At 42.1% G+C, this 19,139-nt stretch overlaps 1 protein-coding gene across 11 annotated transcripts in view; it reads right to left on the bottom strand.

The window, feature by feature from the left end:
- LOC132872214 (probable E3 ubiquitin-protein ligase HECTD4) overlaps nt 1–19,139 on the bottom strand; it is an 868,395-nt gene that overhangs the window by 499,151 nt on the left and 350,105 nt on the right. The window lies entirely within an intron of this gene.

Genomic DNA, 19,139 nt, shown 5'->3' with positions numbered 1-19,139 from the left:
GCTGCTTGTGTTGCTTGACCTTAAAGGTGCAGCATTTGATCATTCCATTCTTCTGGATAGACTGGAAAATGCTGTGGGACTTAAAGGAATGGCCCTCTCCTGGCTCAGGTCTTATTTAACTGATCGCTATCAGTATGTTGATGCAAGTGGTGATTTTTCTAGACATACTGAGGTAAAGTTTGGTGTTACACAAGGTTCTGTCTTGGGTCCACTGCTTTTATATATATATATATATGTGTATGTGTGTGTGTTACCTCTGGGTGATATTATTCGTAAACATTGTATTATTTTCCACTGTTATGCTGATGACACACAGTTGTATGTTTCTGCAAAACCTGATGAGAGACACCAGCTTAATAGAATTGAGGAATGTGTAAAGGACATTAGACACTGGATGCTTATTAATTTCCTTCTGCTTAACTCTGACAAGACTGAAGTACTTGTACCAGGACCACATGCAGCTAGAAGCAAGTTTTCTGATTACACAGTAACTCTGGATGGCCTTTCTGTTTCTTCACGTGCAGCAGTAAAAGACCTCGGAGTGATTATTGACCCCAGTCTTTCATTCGAAACTCACATTGATAACATTACCTGGATAGCTTTCTTTCATCTCAGAAATATTGCTAAGACTCACATTGATAACATTATCTGGACAGCTTTCTTTCATCTCAGAAATACTGCTAAGATAAGAAATTTAATGTGACTACCGGTACATGATGCGGAAAAACTAGTTCATGCTTTTGTTACCTCCAGGTTGGATTACTGTAATGCCTTACTGTCTGGATGTTCCAATAAGTGCATAAACAAGCTCCAGTTAGTTCAAAATGCAGCAGCAAGAGTCCTTACTAGAACTAGAAAATATGACCACATCACCCCTGTCTTATCCACACTGCATTGGCTCCCAATCAAATTTCGTAGTGATCATAAAATACTACTATTGACCTTTAAAGCACTAAATGGTCACGCACCACAGTACCTGAGTGAACTTCTGCTCCTCTATGACCCGCCACGCCTACTTAGATCAAAAGGTGCAGGCTATCTGCTGGTACCTCGTATAGTGAAGGCTACATCAGGGGCAGAGCCTTTTCTTACAAAGCCCCACAGTTATGGAACAGCCTTCCAAGTAGTGTTCGGGAATCAGACACAGTCTCAGTGTTTAAGTCTAGGCTGAAAACATCTGTTTAGTCAAGCCTTTTGTTAATGGTGTTTATGAGGTAAAGGAGTAGATCTGGAGGGTCCTCAGATATAGAGCGTTTTGGTAAACTGGGATGTATGGATGCTGTCAGTCCCCACTCGCTTGCTCACTCGAGTTTGTTGACGGTGTAGTGGCTGGCTGCTTTATGTCCTGGGGCTCCCTCGTGCCTGCATTACCTTCTGGCTCTCCCCTTTTAGTTATGCTGTCATAGTTAGTTGCCGGAGTCCCTGCTTGTACTCAGTGCAATATGTATACTGTTACTACTTATTCAGGTGACATTGGGCATACCCAACAACCTGTGCTTTCTCTCCCTCTCTCTCCACCCCTCCCCCCAAATCTGTCCCTCTGAGTTACATGTTGGTCCTGGGATCAGATGCTGACCTCTTCTGCTCCTCGGACCTGCCTGATCCATCCTGGTGTCCTGTGTCTGGTTGGAGTCTCATCGCATTGCTCCTGTGGACGGCCCCATGAGGACAGTTGAAAGTCACACTTGGAGGACGCTCTGGACTTTTACAGTAATGCTTTTATGGCGAGGACTACAGTTGACTTGCTAACTTTAGGACTGCAGTTGTCATGAACAGTTTTGCACTCAAGTTTCCATCAATGAAGAGTTTATAACATCAAAACTGACTTCTTGTTAAAACGTAATATTATAGTCATGTTGCCTGTTGTTGCCCAAATGAGGATGGGTTCCCTTTTGAGTCTGGTTCCTCTCGAGGTTTCTTCCTCATGTCGTCTGAGGGAGTTTTTCCTTGCCACCGTCGCCACAGGCTTGCTCATTGGGGATAGATTAGGGATAAAATTAGCTCATGTTTTAAGTCATTCAAATTCTGTAAAGCTGCTTTGTGACAATATTTATTGTTAAAAGTGCTATACAAATAAACTTGACTTGACAATTACCCTAAACATACTGCTCAAGCTACATTGGAGTGGTTTAAAGGGAAACATTTAAATGTCTTGGAATGGCTGTCAAAGCCTCAATCCAATTGAGAATCTGTGGCATAAATTGAAAATTGCTGTACACCAACGCAACCCATCTAACTTGAAGGGGTTGGAGCAGTTTTGCCTTGAGGAATCGGCAAAAATCCCAGTGGCTACATGTACTAAGCTAATAGAGACATATCCCAAGAGACTTGCAGCTGTAATTGTAGCAAAAGGTGGCCATATAAAGTATTGACTTCGGGGGGGGATACTTATGCACACCCTAGATTTCTGTTTTTTCATCTTAATTATTTATGTCACAATATAAAAACAATGTGTACCTTCAAAGTGGTAGGCATGTTGTGTAAATCAAATGGTGCTATCCATCCATCTTAATTCTAGCTTGTAATGCAACAAAACAAGACCAACACGAAGGGGGATGAATACTTTTGCAAGGCGCTATATATATATATATATATATATATATATATAAAATATACACACAGAGTGGTATTTGAAATTTTGTGAACCCTTTAGAATTTTCTATATTTCTGCATAAATATGACCTAAAACAACATCAGATTTTCACACATGTCCTTAAAGTAGATAAAGAGAAGCCATTTAAACAAATGAGACAAAAATATTAGACTTGTTCATTTATTTATTGAGGGAAATGATCCAAAATTACATATCTGTGGCAAAAACTTGTGAACCTTGAGGGTTAGCAATTAATTTGAAGGTGAAATTAGAGTCAGGTGTTTTCAATCAATGGGATGACAATCAGGTGTGAGTGGGCACCCTGATTTATTTAAAGAACAGGGATCTATCAAAGTCTGATCTTCACAGCACATGTATCATGGCACAAACAAAGGAGATTTCTGAGGAGCTCAGAAAAAGTGTTGTTGATGTTCATCAGGCTGGAAAAGGTTACAAAACCATCTCTAAAGTGTTTGGACTCCTCCAATCCACAGTCAGACAGATTGTGTACAAATGGAGGAAATTCAAGACCATTGTTACCCTCCCCAGGAGTGGTCGACTAACAAAGATCACTCCAAGAGCAAGGCGTGTAATAGCCGGCGAGGTCACAAAGGACCCCAAGGTAACTTCTAAGCAACTGAAGGCTTCTCACATTGGCTAATGTTAATGTTCATGAGTCCACCATCAGAACAACACTGAACAACAAATGGTGTGCATGGCAGGGTTGCAAGGAGAAGTCCAGTGCTCTCCAAAAAGAACATTGCTGCTCATCTGCAGTTTGCTCAAGATCACATGGATAAGCTAGAAGGCTATTGGAAAAATGTTTTGTGGACGGATGAGACCAAAATAGAACTTTTTGGTTTAAATAGAAGCGTTATGTTTGAAGAAAGGAAAACACTGCATTCCAGCATTCTTATGCTGGAATGCAGTGTTTTCCTTTCTTCAAACATAACGCTTCTATTTAAACCAAAAAGTTCTATTTTGATGAGACACATTATCCCATCTGTGAAACATGGTGGTGGTAGTATCATGGTTTGGGCCTGTTTTGCTGCATCTGGGCCAGGACAGCTTGCCATCATTGATGGAACAATGAATTCTGAATTATACCAGCGAATTCTAAAGGAAAATGTCAGGATATCTGTCCATGAACTGAATCTCAAAAGAAGGTGGGTTATGCAGCAAGACAATGACCCTAAGCACACAAGTCGTTCTGCCAAAGAATGGTTAAAGATGAATAAAGTTAATGTTTTGGAATGGCCAAGTTAAAGTCCTGACCTTAATTCAATCAAAATGTTGTGGAAGGATCTGAAGCAAGCAGCTCATGTGAGGAAACCCACCAACATCCCAGAGTTGAAGCTGTTCTGTGCAGAGCAATGGGCTAAAATTCCTCCAAGCCGGTGCGCAGGACTGATCAACAGTTACTAGAAACGTTTAGTTGCAGCTATTGCTACACAAGGGTGTCACACCAGATACTGAAAACAAAGGTTCACATACTTTTGCCACTCATTGGAAAATGATCCAATGTAATATTGGATCATTTTCCTCAATAAATAAATGACCAAGTATAATATTTTTGTCTCATTTGTTTAACTGAGTTCTCTTCAGGGGCGATTTCTCAGAGACAACAAGGGAAACCGAACTTCCCCTAAAATTCTCTCCCCAAACTGCGGCGTCTACGACGTTGAATTCTCATTAAAACAATAACTTGCATAACATATGCCCAAGATTGTATTTATGTTCATAACTATCCCTATGTCATCCTGTAACTTATTTGAGTGATGTCTGACGAACTTGCAGTTCGCTACGAGAATCACCTTTCTTATTTCAATGGGCTCTATGGACTGGCAGCCGGGTATCCGTTGCAGTCTATGAGACGGCTCTGAACAGCCAATTTCGGCTAGTTGTTATTGGTTAAAATCGACAAAATCGTCACTTCCGGGGAAGCCGGGTCTCTCTGGGGGTAAACGAGACACTGGGAGGGCCAGAAGCCGGGCTGATAAAGGATTATTGGAGGTGGTGTTTGAAAGACATGAGGAGGGCGGTCGCTGTACTTCGGCGTCGGCGAGGAACACGGAAGCATGATCAGTCAGTCCCTAGCGGATGTCGAGAAAGTGTAGTCGTGTGCCAAAGTGCTGTCCGAATTTCTTTTCATATAAACGTTTCTTCTCATTGATGTCTCTGTACATTACTCTGTAAATAAATGTAAATATTACTCGTTGTGCTCCATTAACTTTCATCCATTCTATCAGTTTGATCATTCGTGAATTCACTCGTTTATTTCATTTGTAGTTCAATCAACGTGGTTGTAGGCTAGCTTGAGCCTTATTGGGATCTGCAGTGCTAGCTGCTAACAGCTGGTATCCATCTGCTATAATGCCAAATGTCGTGGACATGCTTTTGTCAAAACGTTTTGACACTCTGCCATATGAGGAGAAAGTGAGAATTAAAGAGCAAGGCAGACCAAAGCCCAAGCTTAATCTCATTCAAAAATCAGCAGGTCATAACAGGTCTTTTCAGGTGTCTTGGTATGAAAATGTGAACTGGTTGACTGGGTCTCCTGTGACTAATAAAATGTACTGTTGGCCATGTCTTTTGATGAAGCCCTCTCAGGGAAATTTAATTTGGTCAAAAGATGGGTTTGGGGACCTGGTGAATTTCAAAAGGGCTTGCAAAAGGCATGAAACGAGCAATGAGCATCTCACTTCATGTGCAAGACTTAGCTGTCTGGGGTCACAGACCATTTTCTGGAAAAGGAGCGGAGGGCAGAATTTGTGTATAAATAGTGTGCATCATATAATGTTCATGAATCTGAAGTGTGTATATTGTTCAGTAATGTTAAGAGAATGGTGGGCTCTGTGTTATAGGTTATACCTGGGTATAATATTCAAGGTTCTGTGTGTTGCATAGCCTACCTGGTTATGAATTTCCAGACTGTGTTGCAGAAGATGTTCAAGGATGTGTTGCACAGCTGGGTGTTGTGTTAAAGACTCTGTGTTGCATATCAGGGTATGATGTTCAAGGCTCTTTGTTGAATAGCCAGTGATTTTTGGATGTTTGATATTTTTGATTAAGGATATGAGGCACTAGCCTAGCAAGCCAGACTATAACATGAAATGTACAAGCAAAAATACTTTCTGCCACTAGGTGGGGTTGTCTAGTTCACTACGCTAATGGGGCACACCTTTCTATGCTTTGATATCCGGCCTACAGGTTTTACGATGAATGCGTAAAATGGGCTTCCCCTGTTTTAAAAACCAGCAGCCACCACTGGTTCTCTTTATCTACTTTTAGGACTTGTGTGAAAATCTGATGATGTTTTAGGTCATATTAAGGCAGAAATATAGAAAATTCTAAAGCGCAAACTTTCAAGCACCACTGTTTGTTTGTGTGTGTGTGTGTGTGTGTGTGTACACATTCTCACACACACACACACACACACACACACACACACACACACACACACACACACACGGGGCTGCAAAAGTAGGTATACAGTAAAGATTATACCAGTATTATAATAGTGGTGCTAGGTCATTTTGTGCAAGTGTTTTGTTTTGCATTACTGTATAACTACTTTTGCAGCCCCCTGTATGTATGTATTTATGTTGGCATAGACATTCGATATCGCACAACAGGAAGGCTTTTCAACATCCGTTGATTCGCTCCTGTAATGAAGACGTCCGTGGCTCTGATTCGTGATCTCCTTTATGCCGATGACTGTGACCTTGTTACTCACAGTGAGAGAGATTTGCAGCTCCTTATGGACTACTTTTCAACCACCTGTGATGAATTCAGACTTACCATCTGTCTCAAGAAAACAGTTGTCATGCTGCAACCAGCACCAGGCAAGCCATACACCCCGCCATCGATATACGTCAAGGGTAAACGACTAGAAGTTGTAGACACGTTTGTACACCTCGGTAGCACATTATCAAGATTCAACACACTTGACGAAGAGATCTCTTATAGACTCTCGAAGGCATGCGATGCATTTGGTAAACTGGAATCAAGGCTCTGGTCACAATCAGACATCAAAGCAGCAACAAAAGTAGAGGTGTACCATGCACACGTGTTAACAATCATGCTGTAAGGCTGTGAGACATGGTCAACTTACCGCAGGCATGTACAACGTCTTGAGCGTTTTCATCAGCGTTGTCTGCGTAATATTCTAAAGATCTCATGGCAATTTCATATTCCTGATACAAGAGTGCTGCAGTTGGCGAACACAACAAGTATTGAGTCCATGGTTATGAAACATCAACATAGATGGTCTGGTCACCTTGTTCGCTTAGAAGACACTTGCACGCCTAAGCAGGTTATGTTTGGTGAGTTTGCACAAGGAAAACGACCACAGTGCAAGCCCTGCAAGCACTTTAAAGACAATCTCAAAGACACACTGAAAAAGACACATATCGATGTAGACACCTGGGAAGACCTTGCATCAGATCAGCAGGTGTGGAGAAATCTGATTGCTCCTGGTGTCAAAGATTTCGAGAACAATAGAGTATACACAACAAAAACGTGCAGGCAGATATATGAGAGATGTAAACCCTCTCCCAGAGCAAGGCTCAAAGGAGTCTCTTCTGTGTGATCAATGTGGCCGCATCTGCTTCTCAAAAGCAGGTCTTCTCAGCCACAAATGGAGTCATCGGGAGGTCAATTACCAAATTACCAACATGACATCCCCGATGATCATACATGCACGATCTGCCATAAAGTGTGTTGATCAGCCAACGGACTCAAGCGCCATCATCAAAGTCAACATCCGGAAGGGCAAGCTGCTGCAGGAAGATTGACATGTCAGCAATGTGGAAAGAACTGCAAGACTCCTGCAGGTCTCAAAAGACATCGGAGATATCATCAGCGACAAGAAAATAATCTTTAACATGTTCCAAAAGTTTATGAGTACAAGAAATGGTCTTACTCAGTCGCGAGTTGGCTTCCACCATGTATGTATATATCTGCGTTTCTCAAAGTGTGGGGCGCGCCCCACTAGTGGGGCGCAGAGGCATTGCAAGTGGGGCGCGTGAAATCAGAAGATTTATTATTATTATTTATGTATTTATTTCTTTTGCATTCTTTATTTATGCCTTTCTGTTTTGCTTGTAAGTTACACTCGCTCAAAATGTGTTCAGTTATTGTCCTTGCTAAACGTGTTAAAGAACATTACATAGGAAACATCTGCACTCGACACCGGCCACCTTTCCTTTTTCATTCGCACTGACTATGCGTTGCTATGCGACTAACCACTGTTTACGTACGTCAGAAAGATTCTAGGGCGCTACGCACGCTAGAATCTTCAAACCTGCATTCGTGCTAGCTGAGCCTGAGACATCAGGACTAGGCACGAAAATGGATAAGTTTGTTAAAAAGGCCGCTAAAGTCGGGGATTTTACGGCGCCAATAGTGAAGGGGAAGGCAAGTACCAAATGCCAACCTAAAAGAAAATATGTTGAGTCCTACCTTGGCTTAGGATTCACAGTAGCTGAGGTAGGTGATGAGGAGCGACCTTTATGTGTATTATTCCTGCGGCAACTGGCAGCCGACAGTATGTGGCCTAACAAATTGCGCAGACACTTGGAGACTGCACACCCCACTCACACTGATAAACCTGTAGCTTTTTTCGAATGAAAACTTGCGGAATACCGGCAGCAGGAAAAGGGAATGGTGAAAACTGCGTCAGTTAATAGCAGGGCACAGATGGTTTCATACAAAGTGGCATACCATATTGCCCAGTGCAAAAAGCCACATACAATAGCTGAGCAACTCATTCTCCCTGCTGCTATTGATATGGTATCAGTTATGATTGATGAGAAAAGCGCTTCAAAATTAAAATCAATCCCCCTGTCAAATGACACCGTTGCGAGACGAATTTCCGACATTTCTAATGACATCGAATCCCAACTCATTGAACAACTGCAAGAAAGTCGCTTTGCTTTACAAGTGGACGAAGCAACAGACAGCAGTAAAACGTGCCTCTTCATTGCTTATGTCCGTTTCGTAAACGAGCTGTCACTAAATGAGGATTTGCTCTTTTGCAAACCTGTACCATCAAGAGCCACGGCAGAGGAGCTGTTCAAGATTATGGACAACTACTTCAAAGAACAAGGGCTGAGGTGGGAAAATTGCTTGGGGTTCTGTTCTGATGGAGCGCAGACAATGGCAGGAAAAAGGAAGGGACTCCAGGCATTGATCAAAAGGGCCGTACCAGATGCACAGTGGACGCACTGCAGTCTACACAGGGAAGCGCTGGCCTCCAGACACCTCAGCCCCGAATTAAACGAGGTGTTGACAGCAGTTGTGGATGTAGTCAATTTTATCAAAACAAGACCCCTGAAAGCGCGACTCTTCTCTGCTATTTGTGAGGAGATGGGAGCAGACCATACCGCTGTGCTGTTTCACAGCGAAGCGAGGTGGCTCCCCCGAGGCAAAGTCTTGTCGCACATCTTTGAGCTTCGAACGGAGATCCAGGTGTTTTTAGAAGAAGAGCGCATGTATGAGGCAGCGGCCAAATTTGGCGATGAACTGTTTCTGATGAAACTGGCTTACCTCAGCGATGTATTTGCAAAGCTGAATGAATTAAATTTTCAGCTTCAGGGAAAAGACAAGCACCTACCTCACCTGGCTGACAAGATCACTGCTTTCATCCGAAAGCTGGAGGTATGGGGGAAGCGCATCAAGGACATACCGAAGTCTTCGAAAATCTCACTGAAGTCGCAGAGTGCATCAATTCTGGTGCCACCACAGTGATCCCGTGTATACAGCAGCACATCACGGCATTGGGAGGATTCTTTAAAAAATACTTTCCCAACAGTGCTACACAATATGACTGGATAGTGTACCCATTTCATGCTGCAGGTATCTATCTGTCCGTCTGTCTGTCTGTCTGTCTTGTTAATGTGCAATGGCAAATAAAGTTTTTCATTTCTTTCTGCAGCACCAGCTGATTTTAGCTCTGCTGAAGAGGAACAACTGATTTAAATGACCTCTGACTCCACCCTGAGGTTAAGATTTACATCTCAGGCACTCAGTCAATTTTGGCTGTAAGTTGAAAGCCAGTACCCACTCATTGGGCAGAGAGCTGTGGGCATTCTTCTTCCCTTTTGCCACATCTTATCTCTGTGAGATTGGTTTTTCAGTAGTTGCTTCGCTAAAAACAAAGTACAGATCTCAGCTTGACATTGAGCATGACTTGAGAGTGGCAGTTTCAAGCATTCAACCCCGTTTCGAAAAAATCTGTAGCACAAAACAGGCCCATTGCAGTCACTAATGCTGTGAAGGCAGTCATTTGTTCACCTGCCTCTGCCCTGCCTCTTTGTAAAGTTTAAAAAGTGACAAACTTAAGCACAATTTATTTAATTTGCCCATTTTCTATATAATTTTTTATTTTTAAACATTGTTCTTAATGTTGCTGGTGTTGAGAGAACTAGAAATTTGTTACTTAAATAAATTTTGAAAAATTGTGAACTTGAGTTATTTTTAACATTATTTTGAACATATTGAATGTATCTGATGTTATAAAATAGAAATTGCTACAAATTGATGTTACCTCAGTAAATTGAAAAATATGAATTTGTGTATTTTTTATTTTTTTTTACCATTTTTTGGTGTGATATGGGACAAGTGGGGCGCAGAAAAATCCCCTTCTTCTGAGGTGGGGAATGATAGAAAAAGTTTGAGAAGCACTGAGTATATATAAACACACATACATACATGGTGGAAGTCAACTTGTGACCAAGTAAGACCATTTCTTGTACTCAAACTTTTGGAGCATCTTAAAGATTTTTTTTTTTTTTGTCACTGATGATACCTCCGATGGCTTTTATGTATAATAAAAGTTTCTCACAACAATTTATCCATTTTAAAAGTTATAATATTGCCAAAAATAGGCTTACCTGGATGTAAACATTTGCACTGAAAACGGATATCCGCCTGTGACGTAACTGGTTCATGAGGATACCGTTTGCCTTCGTAACACAGAGCCATCAAATAAAGGCTTCTAATTAAAAAAATAAAACAAAAAAACAGGCGCTACTGCTCTCTTCATGTGTGTGGTGTGGGGTCTGTGTGTGTGTTCACTGCTTCACATAGAAAAGAAAGATTTCACTATGCTATAATGTATATGTGACAAAGGCTTATAATTCTAAAAATCTAATCAGAAATTTTCTGTAACCACATGATTTTTACTGGCAACAAAATCCACAAATCGAAAGAATTCACGTTTATGAAGTTTAACTCTCACTCGACTCGTGTTTTTTCATTTTACAGATGAGCTCACTATATCGTCCTTTAAAGTGCTGATGACACGTTTTTGACATCTTTGGCGATGTTTTATAACATAAAAAGTAATTCCCGATGATCCATATATTAATTCACGAAGGCGCCTATTTTACAAGTTATGATGATAAACGCGGCTATTTGGGCAAATTTGACGGGGCTGCAGCACCCAGGAGACGAAGGAGGAGGAGGAGCTATATGACATCAGCGAAAGAACCTTCCTCCTAACTTACCAGTTTGTTGTTGATGCGACAGGTGTTCAGTTTATCATTATTAGTATTTTTATTAGACATTATTATACATTATTATATATATATATATATAGTTATGCCTTCGCGTTGTGTTGCCGGCTTTTGCTCCAAAACCCACAAGGATGGGGTAAGTTTATTCAAGTTTCCCAGAGATCCCGAGCTGCATGCGAAGTGGGTGAAGCAAGTCAGGCGCACTCGTGACAAGTGGGAGCCCTCACCAACATCCGTCCTGTGCTTTGAACACTTCGATTTGGATTGTTTTGACACCCTTCCCAGCTTAAAAGAATCTCTTGGGCAGGGATGTGATTTGGGGCTGGTGAAATTATCTGAAAATTTTAGCTGGGGGTCTGGGGGCCGCAGGCCCCTAGCTGGTCCAGGGCAGCGCCCTGGTGGGGACAAGGGGGGCGAAGCCCCCCGAAGCTCCTGGGTTCTGGGGTTTTCTGACTTAAAAATTGTACTAAAATGGCAAGCAAACAGACAAGAAAAAACTTGTCATGATTAACAAATTCAAGCCAATTTAATGGTCAACATGCAACTCTGAGCCCCTATAGTAAATTCAATGATTCTTAACTGACAAAAAGCCAAAACATGAAACCTAAAAATGTCATTCTAAATTAAATCATCTGCATTAGAATAAATAGAAAATTGTATAAGGAAAAACAAAATTTATACTTTCAATTACTGTCGAAGCTGAACATACCTAAATGTGCCTTTTCAAACAAACATGATGCAACATAAGAATTCATCCACAAGTCTTCAGGAACTCTCAAAGAAAAAAAGATGCTAGCATCCATGTCCAGTTCCAGCATATCAGTCACTTTTTTTCTGCAGTTTCTACTCTAGCAATGTCAACTTCATATACATAACTCTATAGTGTTCACTCACCAAAGGATAATCATAACTCCACAGTGTTCATTCACTTAAGGATATTCAGAACCCCAGTGTTCACTCACTTAAGGATATTCAAAACTACTATGTTCACTCACTTAGGTTTCGTTTCTATCCCGGGCTCCAGCCCGACTTTGCACGCTCGTAGCTCGGGCAGGGGAGGTCCCAGCATCCCCAAACTTGACAGCCAGAGTCCTCTGCCCTCCCCCCAAAGAACCATCGTGGGCAGGGCGCGCTAGCCCTGCGCCTCGGGACGTAATTCTCCCTGAGGCGAGCCGCGGCGCTCAGCTTAGGTTTCGTTTCTATCCCGGGCTCCAGCCCGACTTTGCATGCTCGTAGCTCGGGCAGGGGAGGTCCCAGCATCCCCAAACTTGACAGCCAGAGACCTCTGCCCTCTCCCCAAAGAACGAAATCGCTGAACAAATGTCTCACAGTCTTATGTCCAACGTCTGTAGCAACCTCTTTCTCCAACCATTCCCAGCGGAACTTGTTTTTCACTATTCTGTTGATTTATTTAACTCAATTTGCATCTTTACGCTCGATCACGGAGGCTGCCATTTTTCAACTCTTTGTTTGAAGCGAGCTTACGTACAGCTATCTAACAAGCGCGTTCAATGGTTGTTACAGAGCGATGGGCCAATCACGTACCTCGTTTCATCTCAATGACAGAATTACTGAAAGTCGGAATGAATAGGATACGAATGAGGATTTTTGAGCGAAAAATCGGAAAAAACATTTTTTTTTCAAATTTTGAGGTGAAAAAAGCGGAATTCCGCGAATTCGCGGAAAAATCACATCCCTGCTCTTGGGTGTTCAGTTCAGCACAAACGTGTGTTACTACCATCAGCAGTGCCTACACAGTGTTGCCAGATTGGGAGGTTTCCCACCCAGTTGGGCGGTTTCAAGTGGATTTTGGTGGGTTTTGAACATATTTTGGGCTGGAAAACGTCAGCAGTAGGGGAGAGCGGGGTAAGATGAGCCACTTTTTACATTTTTCATCATAACTACATGTTAAAGCCATTTTTGCTTCCAGTCTACACACCATACCAAATTTCAAAGTGTACTGTTACTATCTGAGCAAAAAACAATTGATAAGCTCTTATGGTTAGAGTGATATTACCTCTTGAAAAAAAAATGTCAAGTGGCTCAACTTACCCCATGAGCCACTGTGTGGGGTAAACTGAGCCAACACAAATCATGTTAGGTTAACAAAGTAAACAACTTTTATTATTAGAAATGCAATCAATGAATCAAGTCAAGTCAATCAAGTGGGGGATAGGGCCGTTGCATAGAGAAGGGGAGATGAAGAGAGAGGTGATAGAACGAGATGGGATAGGGAGGGATAGATAGATGGATAGAGAGAGAGATATGCGTAGATAGATAGAAAGAGGGATGGTTAGAGAGGGAATGAGAGATATACTATATTATAGAAATTACTAAAACAGTAGAGCAGTGCCAAAAAAATCTTATTTCTTTCAGTAGGTTAAAACATTGCTAAAACATGCAGCAATCATTCCATCAATCATTTCATCATTATTCAATGTTCCAAGCGTTCAAATTGCAAGGGAACACCATTTGCCTCTCCCTCCGTGCTGTCTCCCCAACAGTAAAGGGGCGGGGCAATTTTTTCACAATATCCTGTCTTGACAGGACAGCCTCATCTTTCTCTTTGAAGACAAAGGTTGGCTTTCTTGCAGAGCCATGGCATGACCGGCTTCTTTTGAGAAATCTTGCCTCTATTTCGAAGACATCCAATTTGATTATCTGGCCAATGAAGAAATGCACTTTCACCAACTTGGTATAACCTGTCTCTACCTCTCCATTCTTTATCTTTTCAATGAACCTAGTCAGAGTCATCCTGTCCAAATGCATATCCCTCGCCACAGCCCGAACAGGCCTGCCTTTCCTGACTTCCTCTGCGGCTCTCTCCAAAACTGCACGGGACTGTGCGGCCCTGTCTGTTTTTCTTTTGTATGAGTGTGGCATCATGCACACCTGTAATTACAGAGGGCATTATTTTATTTATTAAAAACGTTTTAAACATATTATTTATATTAACATGTTATTTATTTGTTTGTTTATTTGTTGTTGTTGTTGTCATATATGACCAGCAAATGTGAAAACTTAAGTGTCATCCATATTGGGTAAGCTCAGCCACCAATGGGGTAAGTTGAGCCAGTGGCTCAACTTGCCCCACATCTAATGGCTCATCTTACCCCGTGGCCACAATTTTGTAGAAAAATGCTAATAAAGGGGATTAGGCTAATCAAAATTATTTTTATTAGCATTCATATCATAGCTTAGAAAGCCACTAACTTAACCCTAATGTGTCTAAATATTATTCTACTTTTGTCTTCTCTAAATCACCTTCACTGTGGACAAACATGGAATTGACTTAGAAAGCACAAAAACACATTTTTATAAATATCTCCCTCACCTAGTTTGACATGTGGTGCTCCTCTCCACAAGTGTAAGTAAATGGTCCCGCCCCCCTTTGAATGTGGTCACATGGTCACATTTGTTTACTGTTTCTTAGAAACAGGGGGTGGCTCATCTTACCCCCTGGCTCATCTTACCCCGCTCTCCCCTATCTGTTGCCAGATACTGCTGAAGTTTTCCAGCCCAAAATATGTTCAAAACCCACCAAAATGCACTTGAAACCGCCCACCTGGGTGGGAAACCTCCCAATCTGGCAACACTGCCAGTATTCCGGAGGGGGTCTACTAGTAGCTATGCCGGATCCAAAGACAGTCCTCCTGTCAGAACATGTGTTGTGAAATGACATAAGATAAAGGTACGTAGAGCTATAGATTCTACATGATAATCATAAATGTAATCATAAAGTCGGCGTGATATCAGTCATGTATTTGCTTGTGAAAGCTTGCAGCTTTCATGTAACTGCCGCCTAGCAACGAGAGGCAAAGGGTAAAGAGGGTAGACTATCATAGATTCTATTCGGAAGAGATCAACACAATTCTAGACTCCCAGAAGAGGAAGAGCTAGCACTAGAGAGTTCACCGGCGTTTTTATGCGCCATTTCCATTGAGTAGAACCAGAGTAGAACAGCCAGTGAACCGCAGCGTGTTCTTCCGCTGACGTCACAACATGGCCGCGAGCCATGGACCCAGTTTTCTTGTGCTGTGCAATTAAAAATTGGATATTTGCGTAACAACAGCTTCTTTTCACGTAATTATAACAGAAATCTAACATGTTTGCCATGTTGTATAGTTTATTTAAGAAATTGCATAGAGTCATGTTCGTGTCATCAGCCCTTTAAATAGATGTCCCTAGATAGTGAGTCGGGAGTGGTGAATGAGTGAATGATTTCGGACACGGCACACAACTTTCCCAAACTCTGACCTTTTCTATGATTCATTGCTGCGTCATAGCGGAAGCCGGGATCTTTCTTCCACTCCACTGTGTTGAGGTTTTTAGCCAACGCTAACTGGTAGATAGTTAAGCTCAAAGATGACTAGTCGTCTGATTTTCTGATGTGCTCTGGGAATAATACGATCAAAGTGCCCCATCGGTCTACCCTCACGGAATGGATAGACAACATGAAGTTGTGGCCCAACATCAGCTACATCGACATTGTAAATTATTTTATTCTTCATGAGGGCGTTAATGGTGAGGAGCTAAGGAACTACAAAAGCACGGGGGTGTACAATCATCTACACAGTAATAAAACTGGCAAAATTGTGTGTAAAAGAGAGGGCAAGTTTGTGTGCTTAAGGCTGAGGTTGAGCCTAGACGGGGGGGGGGGGGGGACCTAAATCCTCCAGTCATGCAGGATTCCTTCCAGCTATCAGCCTACCTTCCAGCCATCGTCTGGAAAGGTAGGCTATATCAGAGTATTATTGTATTGGTTTACTAAATAATGTAGTGTTAATATATTGCAAGTTGCTTTGGACAAAAGTGTTTGTCAAATACAAATATGGTTAATACCATATTAACCATAAGTACCTAGATCTTGCCTAATAGAACTTTATCAGCGTACTGTTTCGTGATGTCTCTTGTATAGACCCTTTTCACGTGACGTCACGACAAACGCGGCCGCCATTTTGGACGTGTACTACCAGTAGTTTACCACAGCCAACATTGAGGAACGGCAGCAAAGAAAGTTTTTACTTTCAGCAAGACTTCCATCATGCCACTATATTGTTGTGCACCTGGATGTAGTAACCATCAACAAACAAGGCAAGGTTTATCATTTTATCGGATCCCGACGGAGAAGATGGATAGCGGCCATTAACAGATTGGCAGCCCTTGGCATACCAACGCTTGTGTAGTGACCACTTTGTTGGAGGTAAGACGAATAAAATTAGCCAGAAAAGGCATTACATTGCTGTTAACATTCTGTGGCGGCGAGTGTGTAACCAAATAGGCTAAAATAACCCATTGTAACCTCTTTGTTCTTCTGTAGTAGCTATTGTTGACTAGCTAATGTCAACAAGTAGCTGGTATGTTACTGTAGCAATGTTTACGTTCAGTCATTTGGATGACTGTTAAAACCTTTCAGTCTCAAGTTTTTCCTTTACTGTATTTACTAGTTTACTGTAATTATGATCCGGCAGCTATTTACACCGGATCCAGTATAAATAGCTGCCGGAGCCAACGTCTGAGGTTCCGGAGCGCGCTCTGGCTTGCTCTCCCTCAAATTAAGCAGCGCGCGCCGGCTTGCTCCCGGAGTGCTCCGGCCGAGGTTCCCCTCAAATTAAGCAGCGCGCGCCAGCTTGCTCCCGGAGTGCTCTGGCCGAGGTTCCCCTCAAATTAAGCAGCGCGCGCCGGCTTGCTCCCGGAGTGCTCCGGCCAAGATTCCGGAGCACACTCCGGCCGAGGTTCCCCTCAAATTAAGCAGCGCGCACTGGCTTGCTCCCGGAGTGCTCCGGCCGAGGTTCCGGAGCACACTCCGGCCGAGGTTGCCCTCAAATTAAGCGGCTTGCTCCGGAGCAAGCTGGAGCGCACTACGTAACCTCGGCCGGAGCACTCCTGGAGCAAGCCGGAGCGCGCTCTGGAACCTCGGCCGGAGCACTCCTGGAGCAAGCCGGAGCGCGCTCCGGAACCTCGGACGTTGGCGTGTATGTGTATGGCGATGGGTTTTTAACGACATAGGTATACAGATCATGTGGGCCGAAGTCAGGTAAAGACGAGGGCTTCGTGTACTTCCGTACGTCAGTGAACAGTCCTGGTGGAAGCAGGTAAACGTCGTTCTCTAAGCCTGCTAACCTCAGTTTTTGCAAATACCTCTCCCTCTGCTCGCCCTGTAAATGCCCTACGTCGCTGGATAGTGAAGGTGTTTTCTGCATTTCGCTCCTTTTTCTTTTATGTTTTTCGTTTGTTGCCTTCCTCGCATTCAAACTGATTCGAGCCGAAGTCCACTTCATGTCCAAAATGGTGGTCGCGTTTACGAAGGTCACGTGACTGAAAAGGGTCTATAGGGTCAAGAAGCAAAAGCTAGGTCAGAGAACCCATAGGCTGACCATTTTGATGCAAATGCTGTCAATTTGAAAACAATAAACACACCATACTTAAATCATTCTTTGTCTCTGTATTTGTCCAAGCTTCTTCAACTTAACTCCCGTGATCATTCCAGGTATTGGATGGTATTTGTAGGCTATTTGTTTACACTAGTACTTCAGCACCAGTTGCTCTTGGATTCTCTTGGCTACATGCACTTATTGTTAGTCGCTTTGAATAAAAACATCAGCTAAATGACTGTAATGTAGCGTAACATTTGAATTATGTACAATATCTAAACAATTACATAGAATTAATGTTGTTGGTTAATCCATTTCTGGGGGCATAAATTAAACACCGTGGGGTGTTACTCAAGTAAAAATGGCTTAAATTTTTTTTGTGTGTGTTTCGCTACAGGAAATTTAAGGGCCACTTTATTTTGGCCTGGGCCACTAAGAATTCAGGGATCCTGGCTCGAGTGGCGACCAAGCACTGAAGTTAATTTTTTCGCTCTGCTACTATTGATAGAGTAGAGGTTAGTACTGCACAGGAAGCCACCCTTAAAAACATCCAATCTGCACAAAACCATCTGAAAGAGACTTCTGACAAATGTGAGGATGATCGCGTCAACAACACTCCAAGTTCGAATCATCGTCAATCACTGATCAAAATAAAGTGCGGAATCTCATCTGCATGTTCTCTGGAAAGAAATCGGGAGTGGTTTTTATCCAGGGAGAAGAGAGACTTTCCACTTGGAGAATCATTTTTTTCCAGGCTCCTTTCAGCTGATGTACCTACTAATTCTGTGCTCCAAACATCGAACCTCTATTTGAAGTTCATCCTGAAAGAAGTACCCAACTTTTCTCTCAAGCTGAGGTTGATACAGCTATCAAACAGATGAAATTGGGCAAAGTCCCTGGACTCGATGGCCTCCCAGTGGAACTCTGTAAAGTGCCTCTCCTAAGACAGAAACTTACATCTTTTTGCAACACCACCCTGCACGGTAACAGGCCCAAGGAATGAGGTTTATCAGGTATCATTCCTGCCATTGTGAGAAAGGGAATTTCACAATACCAGACAACTACTGTGGGATCTCACTGACACAGACTGCAGCAAAAATTTATAACTGCCTACAATAAATAAATATATTCATTTGGGATAGAATGAAATATGATTAAAGCTTTTATTTTTCTGTAAAGCTGCTTTGCGGCAATGTCTGTTGCTAAAAGCACTATACAAATAAATTGACTTGACTGCTCTTGAACAGACTGTGCCCAATTATTGATAAACTACTTTGTCCGAACCAAAATGGATTCCGTCAATCCAGAACTATGTCTTGTGTAATGGCATTCAGGAGGATTGCTGAAGAAGTAAAGAACAATCAGAAAGAAGCCATCTTGGTGTTCATAATAATAATGTTTATTACTTATATTGCGCATTTTAACATTTGGTAAAATGATCAAATGCTCATTACACTAAAAATACTTAATATATAAAAACATACTACTAATCAAAGCAATTATAACAATCCTAGGTTAATAATACATACAAAATAAAAAAAAGTCAATTAACCAAAATAATAATAATGATAAAATTAAATACTAATACTTTTAAGTTGAGTTGCTATAAACCTCTTTAAAATAATGTGTCTTTAAGAGTTTTTTAAACTTTCC

This window comes from Neoarius graeffei, chromosome 24 (assembly GCF_027579695.1).
Source record: "Neoarius graeffei isolate fNeoGra1 chromosome 24, fNeoGra1.pri, whole genome shotgun sequence".
NCBI lineage: Eukaryota > Metazoa > Chordata > Actinopteri > Siluriformes > Ariidae > Neoarius > Neoarius graeffei.
This window is presented reverse-complemented; position numbering and strand designations above follow the sequence as displayed.